This window comes from Stigmatopora nigra, chromosome 2 (assembly GCF_051989575.1).
Source record: "Stigmatopora nigra isolate UIUO_SnigA chromosome 2, RoL_Snig_1.1, whole genome shotgun sequence".
In the NCBI taxonomy this organism is placed as follows: Eukaryota; Metazoa; Chordata; class Actinopteri; order Syngnathiformes; family Syngnathidae; genus Stigmatopora; species Stigmatopora nigra.
This window is the reverse complement of record NC_135509.1, coordinates 3,922,830-3,944,595: the sequence shown is the minus strand read 5'-3', so window position 1 is coordinate 3,944,595 and position 21,766 is coordinate 3,922,830.

The window sequence follows — 21,766 nt, the reverse complement described above, 5'->3', positions numbered from 1 at the left end:
TTACCAATGTTCCGAAAATATTTGTCTTGAATTCATCTTTGCTTTTCCATATTCTCCACAGAAGTGGAACCGTGCCCACCACCACCAACAGAAGGTATTTTTTTTGAACTCATTTTGAAAAAAGTCAAGAAAAGTCAGTTAAGCTTAATGTATTCTTTTGTCTCTTTTGTTTGTCCTCTGAAATAGTCGAGATTTTCTTTTCGCTGGACACTCCTACTGATATGGAACCATCAGAAATTGTTCATCTAATTAGGCAAGCAGTGAAAAATATCTCCGTCCCATTGGAAATTGCAGATGATTTAAAGATGAGTCGCCTGGATTTGACAACAGGTCAGTTTATACCATGCGTTTGCTGCTAAAATTGTATGGGAATTACAATCATATATGTTTTCTAATCTTTCCATTCAACTTTGTGTCACCAATGCTTTCGTAGCCTGTTATTTAAACTCTCCTGAAGGACATCAATGTCAGTGTGAGAATTCCTTCGGTTTGTCTTGTGACACCTGTGATACGTACGGAGCATGCAGCACCGACAATTATTACAAATGTGACTGCATCCATGGAATCCCTCCAATTTTGAATTTCTGTCAACCAATTCATGGTAAGTAGTTCCCTTATATAGATGTTGAAACAGCAACAATCATGTACAGCGTTGGTTCATCCATGAATTTTTTTGCTGCACTTCATGGATTTTGTTGGAACAGATCCTAATAGGGAAGCGCAAACTAGCCCATAAAGAATATTCATCAATACGTACATTGGGCTGAGCCAAGCCACCTTGCGGCAATACTTATTTTTGAGCAATATAGTCATTGAAAACCTTGGTTTACCAATGTTCCGAAAATATTTGTCTTGAATTCATCTTTGCTTTTCCATATTCTCCACAGAAGTGGAACCGTGCCCACCACCACCAACAGAAGGTATTTTTTTTGAACTCATTTTGAAAAAAGTCAAGAAAAGTCAGTTAAGCTTAATGTATTCTTTTGTCTCTTTTGTTTGTCCTCTGAAATAGTCGAGATTTTCTTTTCGCTGGACACTCCTACTGATATGGAACCATCAGAAATTGTTCATCTAATTAGGCAAGCAGTGAAAAATATCTCCGTCCCATTGGAAATTGCAGATGATTTAAAGATGAGTCGCCTGGATTTGACAACAGGTCAGTTTATACCATGCGTTTGCTGCTAAAATTGTATGGGAATTACAATCATATATGTTTTCTAATCTTTCCATTCAACTTTGTGTCACCAATGCTTTCGTAGCCTGTTATTTAAACTCTCCTGAAGGACATCAATGTCAGTGTGAGAATTCCTTCGGTTTGTCTTGTGACACCTGTGATACGTACGGAGCATGCAGCACCGACAATTATTACAAATGTGACTGCATCCATGGAATCCCTCCAATTTTGAATTTCTGTCAACCAATTCATGGTAAGTAGTTCCCTTATATAGATGTTGAAACAACAACAATCATGTACAGCGTTGGTTCATCCATGAATTTTTTTGCTGCACTTCATGGATTTTGTTGGAACAGATCCTAATAGGGAAGCGCAAACTAGCCCATAAAGAATATTCATCAATACGTACATTGGGCTGAGCCAAGCCACCTTGCGGCAATACTTATTTTTGAGCAATATAGTCATTGAAAACCTTGGTTTACCAATGTTCCGAAAATATTTGTCTTGAATTCATCTTTGCTTTTCCATATTCTCCACAGAAGTGGAACCGTGCCCACCACCACCAACAGAAGGTATTTTTTTTGAACTCATTTTGAAAAAAGTCAAGAAAAGTCAGTTAAGCTTAATGTATTCTTTTGTCTCTTTTGTTTGTCCTCTGAAATAGTCGAGATTTTCTTTTCGCTGGACACTCCTACTGATATGGAACCATCAGAAATTGTTCATCTAATTAGGCAAGCAGTGAAAAATATCTCCGTCCCATTGGAAATTGCAGATGATTTAAAGATGAGTCGCCTGGATTTGACAACAGGTCAGTTTATACCATGCGTTTGCTGCTAAAATTGTATGGGAATTACAATCATATATGTTTTCTAATCTTTCCATTCAACTTTGTGTCACCAATGCTTTCGTAGCCTGTTATTTAAACTCTCCTGAAGGACATCAATGTCAGTGTGAGAATTCCTTCGGTTTGTCTTGTGACACCTGTGATACGTACGGAGCATGCAGCACCGACAATTATTACAAATGTGACTGCATCCATGGAATCCCTCCAATTTTGAATTTCTGTCAACCAATTCATGGTAAGTAGTTCCCTTATATAGATGTTGAAACAACAACAATCATGTACAGCGTTGGTTCATCCATGAATTTTTTTGCTGCACTTCATGGATTTTGTTGGAACAGATCCTAATAGGGAAGCGCAAACTAGCCCATAAAGAATATTCATCAATACGTACATTGGGCTGAGCCAAGCCACCTTGCGGCAATACTTATTTTTGAGCAATATAGTCATTGAAAACCTTGGTTTACCAATGTTCCGAAAATATTTGTCTTGAATTCATCTTTGCTTTTCCATATTCTCCACAGAAGTGGAACCGTGCCCACCACCACCAACAGAAGGTATTTTTTTTGAACTCATTTTGAAAAAAGTCAAGAAAAGTCAGTTAAGCTTAATGTATTCTTTTGTCTCTTTTGTTTGTCCTCTGAAATAGTCGAGATTTTCTTTTCGCTGGACACTCCTACTGATATGGAACCATCAGAAATTGTTCATCTAATTAGGCAAGCAGTGAAAAATATCTCCGTCCCATTGGAAATTGCAGATGATTTAAAGATGAGTCGCCTGGATTTGACAACAGGTCAGTTTATACCATGCGTTTGCTGCTAAAATTGTATGGGAATTACAATCATATATGTTTTCTAATCTTTCCATTCAACTTTGTGTCACCAATGCTTTCGTAGCCTGTTATTTAAACTCTCCTGAAGGACATCAATGTCAGTGTGAGAATTCCTTCGGTTTGTCTTGTGACACCTGTGATACGTACGGAGCATGCAGCACCGACAATTATTACAAATGTGACTGCATCCATGGAATCCCTCCAATTTTGAATTTCTGTCAACCAATTCATGGTAAGTAGTTCCCTTATATAGATGTTGAAACAACAACAATCATGTACAGCGTTGGTTCATCCATGAATTTTTTTGCTGCACTTCATGGATTTTGTTGGAACAGATCCTAATAGGGAAGCGCAAACTAGCCCATAAAGAATATTCATCAATACGTACATTGGGCTGAGCCAAGCCACCTTGCGGCAATACTTATTTTTGAGCAATATAGTCATTGAAAACCTTGGTTTACCAATGTTCCGAAAATATTTGTCTTGAATTCATCTTTGCTTTTCCATATTCTCCACAGAAGTGGAACCGTGCCCACCACCACCAACAGAAGGTATTTTTTTTGAACTCATTTTGAAAAAAGTCAAGAAAAGTCAGTTAAGCTTAATGTATTCTTTTGTCTCTTTTGTTTGTCCTCTGAAATAGTCGAGATTTTCTTTTCGCTGGACACTCCTACTGATATGGAACCATCAGAAATTGTTCATCTAATTAGGCAAGCAGTGAAAAATATCTCCGTCCCATTGGAAATTGCAGATGATTTAAAGATGAGTCGCCTGGATTTGACAACAGGTCAGTTTATACCATGCGTTTGCTGCTAAAATTGTATGGGAATTACAATCATATATGTTTTCTAATCTTTCCATTCAACTTTGTGTCACCAATGCTTTCGTAGCCTGTTATTTAAACTCTCCTGAAGGACATCAATGTCAGTGTGAGAATTCCTTCGGTTTGTCTTGTGACACCTGTGATACATTTGGAGCATGCTGCACAAACACTTATTCCAACTGTGACTGCATTCGTGGAATCCCTCCAATTTTGAATTTCTGTAAACCAAGTAAGTAGTTCTTATATAGATGTTGAAACAACAATCATGTACAGCTAGGTTTTGTTATTGATTTTCCAATTAATATTGTGATTTACTGATTTACAATTTGCTTAACAGATGTTCCCGACCCTTGTCCACCAACAACGCCTTCAACAACGTCTCCAACAACCCCTCCAACAACGTCTCTAACAACGTCTCCAACAACGTCTCCAACAACGTCTCCAACAACCCCTCTAACAACCCCTCTAACAACGCCTCCAACAACGTCTCCAACAACGTCTCCAACAACGCCTCCAACAACGTCTCCAACAACGTCTCCAACAACGTCTCCAACAACGTCTCCAACAACGTCTCCAACAACGTCTCCAACAACGCCTCTAACAACGCCTCTAACAACGCCTCCAACAACTTCTCCAACAACGTCTCCAACAACGTCTCCAACAACGTCTCCAACAACAATAACACCACAACTACAAAGTAAAGTATCTGAGCTATATATAACACTTGCATTCTTTCAAAATTCCCCCTTATGACAATAATTACATTTTATAACCTTTTCTTGCACCGTTTCCCACAGCTCCTTGTTTACCACCCTCTTCTTTCTTTTTACTTCAGCGTTCATGTCTTATTCACGTGTACCCCTTCAAGAGGAAGCAACATTATATTTCAGTTCATCAGCTTACAAATATTTTTTTTCCTCTTGGGAAGCTTGCTATTTATATAGGCTATAGTGATCTAAAAAAACTCTTAAGTTACCAAATGGTTATTTAGCCCATTATTCTACATTTCCGCCACTGGATCTGTCACTCCTGTTAACACTTGTTAACACCCACTGGCCAATTGGCAAAAGAGATTAAATGTAAAAAATTTAATATTTAAAATCGAATCAGTTAGCCACATAATGAGAATCCATTTCTTTTTAGGGCCAAGCAAAAATTAACCATTAAAATTGATAGGAAAAAATACTGGCATTATTAGTGGTCTTGCACACCTAAAATGTCAAAGTTTATTTATTATACATCTGTAGTGGAATTTAAAACAAATATATTGCAATTTCACATTTAACACATTTTCCTTTATTTTTACATGGACAATGATGGTCTACTTAAGGTTAAATTAGCGGGCAAATATTCAAATGTATGCTTTTTGTTTTCAGATACATTGATAGATTGACAATAAACAGTAAATACATTTCTCAATAACCCGAGTTACTTTTATTTCAGGGAGGGAGCTGTCATTCACAATCGACATAGACTTTGCTGAATCATTCAACAATGAAAACAATGCTGTTTTCAGGAGATGTTTGGGTTCTGTAAGTTATAATTTTTAAATAATTATTTAAGAGAATACTTGTAATATTTGTCATAATAATGTATCAACTATTGAACACGTTTCTTTCTTATGTCTCAAAAAGATCCAAAGAAATTCTCAAACACTTATCCCAGGTGTACTACCAGTGGATCTTGTGACGTTCAGGTAAATTTCTATTCTACTTATGTACTATTTTCATTTTTATTTAAAAATATAAAAATCTTCTCGTCTCTATTTGGAGCCCATCCCAGCTGATTTCGGGTCAGAGACGGGGGACACCCTGATTTGATGGCCAACCAATCACTGGGCAAAAGGAGACGAACAACCATTCACGATCACACTCATACCTAGGGGCAATTTAGAACGTCCAATCAGCCTACCATGCATGTTGCAAGTCTTTGGAATGTGGGAGGGCACCAAAGTACCGGGGGAAAACCCACGCAGGAGAACATGCAAACACCACACAGGTGGACTGACCCGGAATAGAACCCAGGTCTCCCACTGTGAGGCCGACGCGTTAACCACTCCGCCGCCAAGCTGCCTAACAACAACATTTAAAGTCAGAATGTTTCCAAATGTTTTATAACCTTTTAAATGATTTTCATCAAGGTCTGGTAGCACCATTGCTGATTTTGAAATCATCGCTCCCTCAATTAATGACTCACAAGTTGAAGCACTTTTAGTGGCAATATTTAATGACCTGAGGACCACATTTCCAATGGTGTTTGAGAGTAAGTATCTTTTATAATGTTCACAAAGAAACAATCTTATTACAGTGGTACCTCTACTTACGAATTATTCTAAATACAATATCCTCAGGTTACAATTTACTGTTCTGATATACGAAACAAGATCCAAGTTATCTCATCTCCCAAAACGTCAATACATTCTTGTAAATTCCATGTTCTGGAAAACAAGTTCTGGAACCCTTTAATTTCTTAAGTACTGGTACCACTGAATGTATTTTAATATCATTTTACCCTTCGGCCTTTGCTGACAAATTATATTATTTGTTCACCATCTCTTTTTCCTCATTCAAGGTCGAAGAACCTTAACAATTCAACCACCTACTTTTTTTTTGGGAAAGAGCTTATCTATAACATGTGGACCACCACCTGCGGATCTAGTGTTTGTTAAAATGTCATCAGTTTGGACCCTGGATGATGTTTTAATAGTTGAAGACAGTCAACATGTTTTTTCAACTGATGGAGATGAAGAAGCAGAAACACTAACAATCAATAACTTCTTTTTTTCTGACAGTGGTAAGAATTGTGCATTATGAAGGTTTGTTGTTTCAAAAATACACTTTTAATCCTTAAGAACTTAAGAATTTTTACAGTTTGAAATTAATTTCCCTTTATTATCATCTACCAAGTGTTCCTCATCGGAACACTTGGTAGTTAGTAGTGACAACTTACATTTAGAAAACTTACTTTTTCATTTTACATTTATTTTTAGGGCGCTATGAATGTAAAATGATTGATGGGAATTCAAGTTTTCAGCAAGACTTCACTGAAAGACTCAGTCCTTCGGAAACGCCCTCAATTCAGATAATTCCGCTCCAAAGCACTGTTTTTTGTGAAGTTGGGCAGCGAGTTCCTCTACGGTGTGCTGTCCAGGACCCCTACCAAGTGGAGTTTACAAACACAAATAATTCAGGTAAAAATAAGTATAATCAAAAGCCTTACTGTTAAGAGTTCAAAGAGCATTAACAAATAAATTATCCATACTCACACAGGTCAACAACTATTGAAACTATAATAAAAATAATTTATGTAACATTTTTCCACTGCATAGTTGTAACCAATGACATAAAGTAAGATAAGAATTGGGAGGTGACTCATTGGAAAACAGCAGTTGTGACTTATCTTCATTGTGCAACGAGTTGGAATACAAAAGTGGGTCAGAGGAGGAAGCAATTCCTGAAGAACATGATTCTAGAGAAATTTGACCATTCATTCATCATCCATACTCGCAAGGAATGTGGGGTTGCTAGAACGTATCCCTTCGGGAGAAAGGCAGACTACACCCTAGACTAGTCGCCAGTCAGTCGTAGGACATACAGAGAGCAGAAAATGAGAACATTTTGCCTATTACAGCACCAGGTTCTTTGTGGAGTTAATGTTATCATATAATCAAATACGGGATGTTATTCAATTCCAGAAAACAATGTTTAATTTTCTACATAACCGTATGTGAATTATTCCAGTCAGCGTTGCCCTGATTTTTTTGTCCATGTTATTTATATAATCAAATACGTGATTTTATTCAATTCCAGAAAACACTTTTTAATTTTCTACATAATCGCATGTGAATTATTCCAGTCTGTGCTTCTGTTTTTTTTGTCCATATTTAGAAAGTAGCAGTGAAATTGAACAAGAGATAATCCTCACACAGGAAAGCTGTGATAATGGAGAGATAACAGTTTCTTGTCAAGTGGTTGACTCTCCTCAGTTCACACGGAATGCAACATTAATAATAGTCCAAGTTGGTAAGTATTGAGCCAGAATTTACAAACATTTGGTAGTATATTTTATTGCTTCTCCCTGAGCCCAGGTAGCAGCTAGCTAATTTTTCTAGGCTATGTACCCATGGCATGGTCCCAATGGCAATTAGGTCCTAGGTCGGGTAGGCAACCTATTCCACATAGAGCCGCACTGAGTACCTGTTTTCATTCCAACCTATCAAGCAGACACCTTTTCACTAATCTGGTGTATCACAAGTGCAGTCATTAGATTGGGTTAGGGTTAGGGTTGGGGCATCTGGAGGGGACTCAAAGTCGTTGCTCCTGCTCTGCTTTGAGAGGAGCAAGTTTAGGTGGCTCGGGCAACTAAAAAGGATGCCTTCTCTGCTGGGGGTATCATCATGGGAATGGCATCATAAGGAGTTTCATGGTGGCCTCAAACGCTAGTGCAACCATGATGCTTCTCAAAAAAAAATGTATGATGGATGTACATGTTTATCAGTGTTTTTCCTCCTTCTGCCATTCCTCATGCATATATGCTGTGTTGACAGATGATTTTATATGTGCGGCTGATCCAGACTTTGGAAATGGATTCTTGAATGACATAGGCAGAGCTTCATGTGAATTAAATGAGGTAGGAGAGAAGACTGCTACTTGCAGAGAGAATGGAGAATGGGAAGATCGAGAAGACACCTGCATCGATCGGAGAATTTTTGAACTACTTGTCCTGTCTGAGGTGAGCTGAATGACATATTTTGTCAAGGAAACTAAAAATGCAAGAAACGTTGAAGTGATTGGACAGGTCTTTTCTAATCATAGGTTGTCTGCACTTTCATAAAATCAAGGCAAGAAAAAAAATCTAAATTTGTGGTATTTAATGGGTCATTCCATAATTGAATGGCAGCTCACTCACGCAAATTTTGTGAGGATAAGTGAAATGGAAAACGAATGAATTCCATATTTGGTTGACACTTTCTGAATAAAGTCACTCATTTTGAGACCAAATCTACAAATAAGTCCTTAAGGAGTCCCTCTTTCACAAAAACGGAGCTGCCAACCTCCATCGACCTAGAAACACATACACACACAATCATATAAACCGTTTGTTTGAATTTTCACCTCCTAATTTTGCATTAAGTTGTATACCTCTGTTATACTTCTGCTTAGCTGCTTGTGCATAGTAATGAGGCGGTAATGGTTCAGCTTTCAAAATGTAGTTGTGGTCAATCCAACATATCTAGTTTGGGTTTTGCCCATTCCATTTATTCCTAGATGACACGTCAACATTAAGAATTTTGCCTTACTCCATCCAATCCAAGGCGTGTTGACTCCTCTTTGTTTAGTCCAAACAAGGTTTTCAGGAGCAAAGCTTTATCTTTGTTGCAAGCGAGTATGAAGCTAAAATCATGAGCGAAGCAAGTTTTCTAGTGAGGCCAACCATATTCTTTGTTGCAAACAAATGTATAATAATTTGAAATAAAAATCCTAACAGTAGGCCATGATACGTTAGATTTAACATCATCGGAATCAGCTTTTCCAAAAGAATGGCGACCCTTGTGAGGATGAATGGTACAGAAATTATTTTTTATATTTACAGAAAATAGTTTGTCCTTTGGATGACCAAAAACAACTAGATAAAATTACTCTATCAGAGAAAAATCAGAGGTGTAGAAATAACTAGAAACTCAAGAGAGCCATGACATTACGTTCTTCACAAGTGTATGTAAACTTTTGACCACAACTGTAGGTTGTAACCTTTTTTTTTTTACTGAACATTCAGGTTCAGAATAATAGGAGTTTACCAGCATTCCTGCAAGAAGTCCGCAACACCACTGTTGATCTAGCTCAGGTAGTTGCTGAATCCCCTAACAACATTGAGACCATTGTAAGAATACTCAATAATGTGGCAAACTTAGTAACAGATTCCTCCATCGACATAAATGGGGACTCTATGGAGGTATGAGCATATGTCAATAATTCACCAAACAATATCTGTAAAGATAAATGATGACAAATCTTTTCTTTTTCCCATTTTTCATTTTTGCGTAAATTTTAGAACTTCCTATTCACCACTGATGTCCTGACCAGAAATGAGGCAAGGGATTCATGGGAGATTCTGAATCTCCAAGCTGTCATCGAGGTTTTTGGAATAAGAACTGTAATTCCCAAAAATGAGAGTACCAGCTCATTATTATTGTTTGCCCTTGAGGGTTTTACAAGTCGTCTTATCAATGACTCTATTACAATTGAAACACCTTTGATTCTCTTGAACAAAACAACATTCAACAACAACTTCAACGGAGATTTTAATTCTTCAGTGGAGATAGATATAGAGGGATCTAATGGAGCAACCATCCTCACTGTGATAACCTTTGAATCCATGGACAATGTACTTCCTCCAAGAGATGAGAACAACTCTACAGGCCGGGTCATCAATGGGAGAGTAGCACTTGTCCAGTCTGACAACCCCATCGACAACATCTCGTTTACATTCGACATTGTAAATGACAATCTCGGGAACCCTCAGTGTGTGTTTTGGAACTTTTCCCTCTTTGAAGGCCTTGGAGGATGGGATGGTGAAGGCTGTTTTCTTGTTCTAAGAGAGAATGAAATGGTCACATGTCGGTGTGACCATCTGACCTCATTTTCAATTCTGATGTCACCTAATGTCCCAAACAGCCGTGTATTGGATTTCATAACATACATCGGCGTTAGTATTTCCATGGCGTCCTTAGTTGTATGCCTCATTATTGAAGCGGTTATATGGAAAAAAGTTAGAAGGAGCACCACTTCACACTTGCGTCATGTTTCCATTGTTAACATTGCAGTTTCTCTCTTGATTGCAAACATTTGGTTCATTATTGGTGCAACTATCTCCGAGGGCGAAAAAAGGAATCCACAGGCATGCACTGCTGCTACCTTTTTCATCCACTTCTTTTACTTGGCCCTGTTTTTCTGGATGCTGGCATCTGCTTTGTTACTATTCTACCGCTCAGTTAGCGTCTTTGGTGGAGGACTTTCTAAAAACACTATGTTAGCTATTGGATTCTGTCTGGGCTATGGGGCCCCACTGCTTATTGCAGTCATTACTATAGCTGTAACTGCCCCAAACAATACATACATTCGAGAAAATGTCATCTGCTGGCTCAATTGGGACCAGTCAAGAGCTCTACTGGCATTTGTGATCCCGGCACTGGTTATTGTGTTTATAAACATTATAATCCTAATTGTGGTAATAGTTAAAATACTGCTTAGCCGGGGGATGACAAGCGCTGCACAACAAGATGAAAAGTATGTTCTGGTGGTCATCATTCGGAGCTTGGCTATCCTCACACCCTTTTTTGGAATAACTTGGAGTCTTGGAGTGGGAATCCTAATTGACCCAACTAATCTAGGAATCCACATTACCTTCTCCCTCTTCAATTCTCTTCAGGTGAGTGAGAGTGTCTTCTATTTACAGTGTATATTTGAACATGTTTACCTTTGTGTATCATCGTCATGTATTGTTTGTTTAACATATTTTACAATCATGGGTTTTCATTTCATTAAGTTAACCAATCTCCCTTACTTATCTATTATATGATTAAGATATTTCTTAGGCCCGCAGAGAAGGTTTTGAAGGCCCTGACAGCCCGCCACCTCCAAAATCTGCCCAAAATTGTTTTATTCCAAAGTTAGTAGGTCTGGTTAGCTACATTGTTCCTTTTTAAACATATATTTTCTGTTTTGTTCTCTCTTCACATAGGGTTTTTTCATTTTGGTTTTCGGAACACTGTTAGACAAAAAGGTATGTTATACCTCCTACCCCACCTCCACACAGAAAAATGCTTTTTTTATGTCCTATTCTCAGAAAACAGAAAAGGGTTTTGGGGGGAACAGAAGGAATTGAAGAACGAACAGAAGAACAAAGAGGATTTTTTGGGGGGATATGTAAAACTGATAGATAGCTCAATTTGTACTTTGTTTTTTAAATAATGTAGATCAATATGAGTATTTAAAGAATATGAAGCATAGAAATGACCATGATTGGATCCTTAAACTCACAAAATTGTCAGTGTTGTTGTTTAATTTTCCTTAGATAGCCTTCGTTATGCTTTGGCAACATTTTTTGACACAAGTGTATACGTAGCAGATCCAAATCATGTCAAATGACATAAAAGATTCATCTACATCAGAGATGGCCAACTCCGTTCTGTTTTCCATATATCCCTCCACCAACACACCTGAATTGGTATCAAGCTTCTGTACATTTTGCTGATGAGTTGATCATTTGATTCAGGTGAGGTAGAGGGAGAATATGAAAAACAGACAGGATAGGGGCTCTTTAGGACCTGATCTACATTTAGTCTTGTAGAGTTTTGTGCTAATTTGTGTGCACTCATTTTTTTTCAGGTTCGTTCAGAAATTTCGGTCTTCAAATCATCTACAACTTCTGGAAGCGGGACAAGGGTAAGAACAACATTCATACTTTGGGAGATGACATTCTTTTTTTTCTCCAAAATTTGTTTTAATTTATGGTTTTCATAAATTATTTCAGACCACGAGTACTGGAAACTCCTCATCGAGTGGATGGCAAATTTTTAGGAACTTTGGAAGACGAGGTAAATTAAGGAGGCTCTTACATTTTACCATATTTTTATGTATTTATTTATCCATCTGGTTGTTACTTATCATAAATAGCTGATACTGTACTGTCATGGCAAAAAAAAACAAAAAAGACAACCCACTGATTAGAGTAGGCTATATCCTCAAAACATGACACAAGGCCAGGTAAATCTAAAGATTATATAGAATAAAGGATATATGTATTCGGCCCAATTTTATATTTCTCTAACCTGCCTTTTTTTCAATGATTGATTTTTAGGTGGTAACAATCAATCATCTGATTTCTCAGCATCATCATATCAAGCGATCAACACTTGAGAACCACTGTAGACATCTCTGCTCAGGTTGACCATGCCAAAAAAAATGCCCACCCTCCTCCAAAAGATTAAATCACATAAAACATGAAGGTGTAAATACTACAGGCTTGTTTCACGCTAACATTTAATATGTAACTTTAATACTACTATCCTTTTGTCTACTAAATACACGTCCCATCATTTAAGCACATTTAACAAAAGGAATATTGCCTTATCATACTGTATATACATGATTGCAGGCAAAGCTATGAACAAAGAAGGGATTGAGTGGCAAAAACATTGTATAGGTGATTATATATAGGATCTTTATCACTTAGAATTTGGTAAATTAACTTTGATATTCTGCTGACTGCTACTAAAAAGCATGTTTGCGACGCATGTAATGATGTCAGTTCTTTCATAATATAAACCAAAGTTTTAACCCTGAGTATATAGTTTTGTCATTTTGGTTGGTGACATAATATTGTGTAGAGGTTCACTTGACTGACTTCAGTGCAGGCAGGAGCGGGCTCAATTCCTGCTGGTGGCGGTATGATTGGGAGTGTGGATGGTTGTTTGTCTCTCTGTGTGCCCTACTACTAACTGGTGATCAGTCTAGGGTGTAGTCTGTCTTTTGCCAGAAGACAGCTGGGTTAGGCTCCAGCAACCCATGCAACCTTTTTGAGGATGGGCGGTATGGAAGATGAATGAATGATTAATGTGTCTGCAGTAATTCTTGAGTGCCAATTTACACGTACACTCATTTCTTGTTCCTTGTTCCTGGTTCCTTGAAAACACTTTTTGTAGGGTTTACCATTTTAAAAAAACTAAAACTAACAGTTAGGATTACATAAACACTGAAAAACACTTAATTGAACAGCTCATGTATTTATTTTGGCACCTTAATTAATATATTTCAAGCGATACTCAAACGTAGCTAGAATAATACATTAGAATAGTTTCACTTTAGTAAATTGAAAACAAACTGGGAGTGGTTACTGTCAGGTTGGGAAATATTTGCTTTTTACTATCTGGGTGTGGAGCTTTTTAAATATCAGGGGTTCTATTTTTGTCCATTGTCAAAATTTTAAAAAGTGTGAGTCTGTGAGAGTGAATGGGGGATTTACCCCTGGTTTTTTAATATCTGGAAACCCTTGTGCTTTAAAATGATGACTGGATGAACTGGATAAAGTAATGGATACTCCCAAAGACTTTGTTTCTCACCTACTGAATAGAACCGGAAGAACAGTCAAATTTTTGTCCGTGTACTTCATCCTCTGCCTGGTGTAGGGAAAAACATTTGTCTGTGTATTACCGGTTTTAATGGTGTTACTTTGAATGGAAAATCTTAAGAAAAATCATGGCACATGGTATTTCTGAGATACTCCTTATTAGGGTCAATATTATACGAAATTATTTCATCTAGTGATGGTTGTTTTCTTTCTGCCAGCATCAACATCAATAAACATCACAGTTGCAAATAGTAAGCACAGGCACATTATATTTTGTATATTCATTTAGGACGTAACACATCTAGGCACTTCATATATGATATTTGGCGCGTTCATTCTCCCTCTATTTTATATTCTTTCTTCGGCACTGCGAGATGAAGCAGTCCCCTGAATTTTGCCATTTTTCATTAACTTGGGCCATTAGCCTGGTTAATGAAGTCAAATTCCAACACCACATTTTCAGCTTATGTTCATTGTTCTTCCCAACACTTTTTTCTTTTTCAAAAAAGCACCGCTATCATAATTCTCGAGTAAAAAAATACAATGCAGCTATACTGTTACTACTGAGAAAACTGCAGAAAGCAACACACTAACTTTCTCTCATGTAATAATCCTATTAGTCGTTGAAAACCATGAATATAAAGCTTTGCTCAATAAATCTCTCCCCAACACTTTACAGTTTACACATTACATGCCCTCTCTTTGGCATCATGGTCAAATAATACTATTTGTTCCCAAGATTACTTTGACCGGGTGTATCCGCATGCTCTGATCAACCCTGCACTGGTATTATTTAATTTGTCGACTAAAAATATGTTAGGTGTGGCATGGCATGAGAATGATGTTTTGTTTTGGCACCGTCTGCAAAAATAGGGCTCATGAATCTTATATGAATAGTAATGTAATATTAGATATAGTATAATATTAGAATGAGAATATACGTATATATGTTTATATATATATACGGGATGAATAAAGTTATCCAATTCAATAGCAATAGTACTAAATCCTTACCAAAAATAGCATTCAATAATGTAAAGGCCACCATGTATTTCGTGGAAAAGAACTGCTGAAGGGAAAGTGAAATTGAAAGTAAATTTTATTGCTGACATCCCAACAGCCCTGAAAATCTTGCCAAGCAACTATTGGATGTGGTTGGTCTCTCTTGGTTGTATTGCAATTTTTTCAGGGATTTGATTTGTGCAACAAAACTGGGATACTGGTGAAATCAATTTCTAAATTTGTTTGGATTATTAACTATTTTATGTTATTTTCAACAATTATTCAGTTGGGCTTTTCTTTTACGTAACATGTGCACTTCTGTCACAAAGCCTGTGTAATCAATGCAGTCTTCATAAAGTCATGTTTGTTTAATGATAGACTCACAAGTATGATGGGGGTGCTGGAGCCTACCGCAGCTGACATAAAACCAAAGGTGGACTACACCCTGAAATGGTGACCAGACACAAAGGTCCTCAGAAGGGGTACTCTCCAGCACCCCTTCCAAGGAATCCAAAAAAGGAGGGACAGTGGGTACACTGAGCTGCTGTTTGGTGAGTAAGCACAAACAACAATCAAATCAGGCCCATAAGCAGAGGGATCCTACCCTCTTGTTTACCGGCTCCTATGTTCTTGTAGCATCAATGTTCTTTTAGAAAACTGGTGGCAATGTTACATTAATGATTTTTTTGTCCTGATCTTTTACTTTTGAAGACTCTTTGACTAGATTCTATTATTTAATTGGTGTGTAAAAATCAATGATAGCGGGACTTTACATTTCTATGATAACCAGAATTGTATTGCTTTATTTCCTTTCATCACCAAGTATACTACTTCTTCACTACGCTGTTTCATTGTTTACTTATATATATGTATACTATAACAACAACAAAAAACAAAAACAATATATATATATATATATATATATATATATATATATATATAGATATAGATATAGATATAGATATAGATATAGATATAGATATATATATATATATATATATATATATATATATATATATATATATATATATATATATATATATATATATATATATATATATATATATATATATATATATATATATATATATATATATATATATATATATATATATATATATATATATATATATATATATATATATATATATATATATATATATATATATATATATATATATATATATATATATATATATATATATATATATATATATATATATATATATATATATATATATATATATATATATATATATATATATATATATATATATATATATATATATATATATATATATATATATATATATATATATATATATATATATATATATATATATATATATATATATATATATATATATATATATATATATATATATATATATATAATTAAATAATTAAATAATATCAATTTTCCTAGCAGAAGATGTCACGAGTACTCTTATGGCCTTTTATATTCTCTTCTCTATCATTCAACCAAATCCCAAGCTTTTCCTGACTAATATTCATAATCATTTAAAATTTTAAATTATTTATTTTCAAGCTTCTGTGTCTTAATTTCCATCAATGCCCTGTCAGTCAACTATGCTGATGGTGGACATTGTTAAGCAGAGCCAGTATGAAATTTCTGGTATGAACACTCATAATTGGTCGGCACAGTTTTATGGTGGATGCCCTTGCTATGGTGTCAGCATTTATTTGGGCTAGTGACTGTTTGTTAGGTACACCAATAGGCATTCCCAAATGCATGCACAAATAAAAGAGACAGGAGACAATCCTCTGTGATTTTCTTGCAAGATAGAATGCAACAGACTCGCCTTCGTCCAGGTTCTTTCTGGCGTTACACGCATCTTTTCTCTGTTTATTAGCTTCAAGGACCCTAGTTATAATGGACGTCTCAGCTCTCAAGTATAGAAGTTTTAGCTCTCAAAACAAATGTAGGTCATGTTGAGCCAAAGGTTCTTCTCCGCATTCCAGCAGTCTAAGCTGACCTTCCTGTTGTTTGGTCTAACTAAGGAGCAAGCATTTACATGGTTGCAAGCAAATGTTCTAAAATGACTTTTCTAATAATAATAAGATAAGTAAAGCAAAGCGTTTATATATATAATATTGTCAGACTAGCGAATAAATAAATAATAATGTCAGACTTATAACCCTAACACTGGTCATACAATTTTGCCATAATAAAGCTGCATTACAAGAAGACTTCATTAAAGTAATTTTGTGAAGCAACCAAACCTGTCAGACTCATACGTAACAAATTACTTAAAATGTGAGAGTTCCTGATTTGATGCACTTAGACTATGAAAGAACGGCTTCATCAATGCAAGAGGTAAAACATCTTATTTCTTTCCTCTTTTATATTTTTGTTGTTATTTGATATTTCATGTGACCTTTTCAGGAAAGTCGGCTTCCATCTTAGATTTAGAATTGTTGTGTGCTTTGTCCCAAAAAAAGAAATGCAAGAGATTTATTGAGTTTTAAAATTCAAAATCTTAACTTTATATCTATTTTTCTTTTTCTCTGTTAATAGCACTAGAGGTATTTTCTTCTTACCTTTTTGTGTTAAATATGCATATATTTATATATATATATATATATATATATATATATATATATATATATATATATATATATATATATATATATATATATATATATATATATATATATATATATATATATATATATATATATATATATATATATATATATATATATATATATATATATATATGTATATATGTATATATGTATATATGTATATATGTATATATAGCGGACGTTTCTATTATATTGGATATTATATATTGGATTATGCACACAAAAAAATGTTGAAAACAGCATACTTAAAAGTAGCAAAAAAAGTTCTGGGTGTTAAAATTGTGATGTCAATTTCTCTTTACAGTGGAGATGAAATCACTGAAGGCAATCAGATTTATTGTTCTTTTTTTGGCAGCATACCTCCTTTTTCAGAATCAGGTAACGCAGTCTTCAATTTTTTTTTCTCAAGGTTACAATATAATACATTGCAGAAAAACATATTTCAAATTATTTTTATACAAAGTAAGCATAAAAAGAAAATGAGACCGACATCTAAATATTTTTTTAAATGTATTTAAGGTTAATAAAAGTAACAAATGTTTTATTGAAAGAAGGAACAATGGCCATGATTTCAACCTCCAAACAAACATTATGTTTGTGTGATAACATGCTTTTATACTTTCCAGGAGCTATCATATAAAAAAATAACCAACAGTCATCGCATGATAAAAAGGGAAGGTAATGCATTTTTTATTGGTCTCAAACAAGAACTCTGTTTTTTAATTGGTACGTTGACTGCAAAGCATGATAATTGCAATGTGTCTCTGTTCTGGATTTCAGTTTTGGAAAATTGTTCCCCACCAAATTGCTCCACAACTTCAGTGGACATTTTCCTCTTAATAGACACCGATATCGACCCATTTGAGGTTACTGAAATATTGAGGAGTTTTAATGGATTTAATTTTTTTCAGCTAAATTTGACCACAGGTGAGAGTTTTGTTCTTAAAGTAGTAAGTAGTTCATTTTAATTCTTTGATTTCCGACTCAGTTTACTAGGGACAGCTGAGATAATTCAGTGTCAATCTTTTTTTTAATTGGGAGAAACTGGGAGCCATTGATTACTGCCAATTATACCAGTTTAATATATTGGACATCGATTTAAAGCAATTAAATATCAATAGCAGCAAAACACTTGATGTGATGTTTTTATTTAATTCATTTTTTCATGCCATTGTGTCTATTTCTTTACAGTCTGCTATCCATTGCCAAATGGAGCACATCAGTGTCATTGTGAGGACGAGTTAATATGGGCAGAAGACATTTGTGAGACTTATGGTCGATGCACCAATCTAAATTCAGAAAATTGCAGCTGCATAAATGGAATACCAAGAGGTGAACACTGTGTACCAAGTAAGTGCAAATTGTTTGAGACCAATTCATTAAAACTATGCTGAATCCCATGAACAGATTGCCAGGAGAACCTATTCCAAATTGTGTTTCATGTTTGCGATTACATTATTAGTTACTGTAGATGGCCAAAGGTGAATTTTTGCTGACAGTTGGCCCTCAATAAGATGTTCTATTTTGAAGGGGGGGAAAATCGGTTTCTTCAACATTTAGACTTGTCTCTCCACTGTTCTATTTTCTAAAGAATTATAATAGTGCCCCCTCCCCTTTTAGCTATGCCATCTTATAATAAATGCAAATAATAGGGTGCAATTTATGCAAAGGCAAATCAGAGGTTGTTTTAAACCCTCAACATTTACTTATATTCAAATTTAACCCCTAAAAAAATTGTTTTGTCTATTTTCTCACATCCCAGACTAGGAATTGAATCAAATATATTGTTTATTCAATTAATAGAAACAGAATGGCATTTTAAAACATTCACTAGTGGCAGTTATGTGCATGAAATGAGCTCTGAAAAAGCAAGATATACCAGACAAGCTAGTGCTAGTCACAAATATACATTAATGTGCCTCTGCTCATCTTAATGTATTACTTTTTATTTGTGTGTTCTTTGCAGATATCCCCATACCTCAAACAATAGGTACTGTTGTTCTTTTTCTCTTTCTTAAAATCACAATTCTGAATACCACTTTTGTATCACTCGAGCAAGATTACGTGATTTCGTTTTCAAAATAATCTTTTTCTTCTTTGTTTTAATGATGCCGAATTAGAACAGGTAGTAAATTAGAACAAATCTAAAGAGGTTTTTCCACTTTAATATTCTCTTTTTGATGTTTTATCTGAGGGTGGGAACTGATTAATTTGTATTTAATTCATTTCTATGGGAAAATTTAATTTGAGATACGAATACATTGACATACAAGCTCGGTCCCAGACTGCATTATTCTCGTATCTCAAGGTATTGCTGTATCTTGTGAGAAGAAATCTTCATGAAATGGACAAAAAGGACCCAGTATTTTTTTTTCTATTTTTTGTTTTACAGTTAAAATAGTACAATTCTATATTACAATTTCATTACAAATTGTATATGCAAACCTAAAAAAAACACAAATAAATAAAACCGTCCAACACAATTGATGATTTTATACTGACAGTCTTAAACCCAGATGAGCGTTAGTGTAAAATATTTTATGTTGTTATGTCTTCCTCCTGTTCTGTTTTAGTTGAACTTGTCATCATGGTGGAATCTCCAACAGTAACTCAGCCATTAGAGATAGTTAACACAATGAGGGATGCTGTAGAAAATGTCTTCTTGCCATTGGAGTTATCAAATAAAATAACAATGACAAGTTGGAATTTGACCACAGGTGAGAATTACTGCCTACTATTTATTTGAGCCTTTGCTTTTAAATAGATTAATAACAAGCAATTTGTCACCAATATGGTTAGCCTGCTATCAGAACTCCATTGGAAGACATCAGTGTCAGTGTGAGGACTTGTTTGAATGGCCATGTGACTTCTGTGACATTTATGGTCCATGCAACAATGCCAGTACACGCTGTGGTTGCATTGGCGGAATTCCTCCATTTGAGCCGTTATGTGGACCAATTTCAAGTAAGTGAATTCGATTTAAAAGTTTGTAAATAACTGGAGGGATGCCCAAATTTTCTATGGTTAGATTTCCTTTTTCTGGCCACTAAGGTGTTTCATGACTAGGTACTTTAAGGCCAAGCACCTCCAGCATATACTACGTGTGCACTGGGTGATGTTCTCAATAGGCATTTGCAATTATGCACAAATAAAAATGTGTCAGGAAGGGATTTTTCATTAAATTCATTTGATTTATTTCAAAACTTGTGACGCTATAACTACTGTGTCAACAGTGCAGTTGTGGTTGGTTTCATTCATAAATGAAGATTAACTACAATCAAATTAGTGCAAGTTACCACCAGTTGCAGATTCAGAACTCTCATAACTTTAGAAAAGATCACAGGGAAAATAAATTCTTCACCAAGCACAAATCTGTGACACATTCAGTATACCGTTGATCTTTCTAAAAAAGGACTGCAATGACTGTAAGAACTTGTAGTTGTTGAAAAATGAATGATAGCATTTAATGTACTAATATTTTGATACAAAACAACTTGATGTTTTAGTCTGTATAAAATGCGTAAAATCAGTTTCATTAGTAGGTTGCCGTCTTTTTGATGACGTCGCACTCTGGGGATTAACTTAATGATTAGTGATTACAGTAGTACATTGTACTGGTATAGAGCTGAGCTATTCTACCAAGGGCAACCATGTTGTATTATCACCCCCAGCGTGCATTGTGGGCATAAAACATGGCGTTTCTGAAAGTCAAAGAAAATATAGTCTGAATATTATGGAAATTTAAACCAAGAAGATTTTTTTTTTTTTTAAATTTAACTAGATAACAATTGTGGCTTAAAAGGGGGTAAACATTTTCATAGCTGTGGGTCCTTTTAACAAGAAGATAGAAAACTACAATCTTACAATCAACATGGAATCTCACTTGAAAAATTGTGAACTTTTGAACGTCCGCCAATATTTCCTCTTGCTGGATATTATATTTTCAGCATCGGTTGAATTTGAAAATTTGAAAGACACTGGTTTTATTTTGGTTCAAATAATAATTGAATGTATTCATTTTTGCTTCACAGCTGTTTTACCATGTCGAATTCCAGAAACAACCCCAGAAGGTATTGTACTGTTTTTTAAGTAAGTGATTACCCTTGCGAGTCATTATTCAGAAAGAATGCTAAATTTATTATAGAACATTGTCTTTGTCAGGTTTATTGTTCGGCACCTCAAAAACAAAAGACTTGACCGCATTGTCCTTTTTTGTTGTGGATTTTCCACTTCTTATTTTGTGAAATTTAGCTAGAATTGTCCAAAAAAATCTTTGAAACATTGCATAATATTTCATTTCATCTTTTCTACTCAGTTCCAGTTACACGGAGAGTAACAGGTGAATAAGTTACAACA